General features: G+C 34.6%; 1 pseudogene; it reads right to left on the reverse strand.

Moving 5' to 3' along the window:
• Window positions 1–665: 665 nt before the first annotated feature.
• LOC143648959 (U6 spliceosomal RNA) lies at window positions 666–766 on the reverse strand (annotated as a pseudogene).
• Between the last annotated feature and the right edge of the window lie 564 nt (window positions 767–1330).

Genomic DNA, 1330 nt, shown 5'->3' on the forward strand with positions numbered 1-1330 from the left:
ATCAGCATATCTCCCATTAATCAACAAAATTTGAGAGTCATCATTCCCTGCCCATATTGTTGAGAATTTATGGAAAGCCTACATTGTACCATATCATCTCTGACTTCAGTATTTTACTCCATTCTGTGGCTAATTTCTTCTTCCTATCCCACCAAACATAGAAGATCCTCTTTTTTTTGAAGATCCTCTTTTATCTTGATTTTCCAGTGCAATTACAGCACAAGGCTATTTAGTACAACAGCTTCACTGCAGGTTTTGGGGGAGGATAATGAAGGAAAGTTTCATCCAGGCACAGCAAGCAAATGAAAATTGCTTATGATATACCACGCTCTTAAAAAGCCCCTAACCCAGTCCCACCATTGATTATCAACTCCTGAATAGCTGTCTCCTCTTTCCAGGCTCCCAGTTTTCCTCCACATTTGTCAAACTTTTTTCCTATCTCTTCATGTTTCATTTTCTCCTCCTTCTCATTCTATTATTCTCCCTTCACTCCTCCTCATGTTTTCCTGCCCCCAAATAAAAATTCCTCTCGCTTCCTTTTGCAAAACAGTTTAGTATTTCTCGTCCTTGTTCTTCCTCCTTTAAAACACCTTCCCTGGAATTTCTCTTGACACAATCAGAAGGCCAAGCACTGTCTTTTTTATTTATTTTATTTTGTTCTCTCTAAAAAAATATATACAAATTTGCATGTCATCCTTGTACAGGGACCATGCTAATCTTCTCTGTATTGTTCCAATTTTAGTATATGTGCTGTCTAAGTGAGCACCCAAGCATTGTCTTTTGCTAAATAAAGACAATATTTAAGGACTTAAAATTATAGTCTTTCCTTAAACATGATCAAAAATTCTTAGACAAGGCGTATACACCCATCAGTTTTTGTAAGTGTAAGACAAAATATTAAGATTTATTCTTCTACTAATATGAATTATTTTATCTCACCATAAAATGCAATGGTCAAAAATCTGTAGCATTTCTATACACTAGTAATGAACAAGCTGAGGGGGAAATCAAGAAACGAATCCCATTTACAATTGCAACTAAAAGAATAAAATACCTAGGAATAAATTTAACTAAAGAGACAAAAAACCTATATAAAGAAAACTACAAAAAACTGCTAAAAGAAATCACAGAAGACCTAAATAGATGGAAGGGCATACTGTGTTCATGGATTGGAAGACTAAATATAGTTAAGATGTCAATCCTACCTAAATTGATTTACAGATTCAATGCAATACCAATCAAAATCCCAACAACTTATTTTTCAGAAATAGAAAAACCAATAAGCAAATTTATCTGGAAGGGCAGGGTGCCCCAAATTGCTAAAAACATC

Source organism: Tamandua tetradactyla, chromosome 10 (assembly GCF_023851605.1).
Source record: "Tamandua tetradactyla isolate mTamTet1 chromosome 10, mTamTet1.pri, whole genome shotgun sequence".
Lineage (NCBI taxonomy): Eukaryota > Metazoa > Chordata > Mammalia > Pilosa > Myrmecophagidae > Tamandua > Tamandua tetradactyla.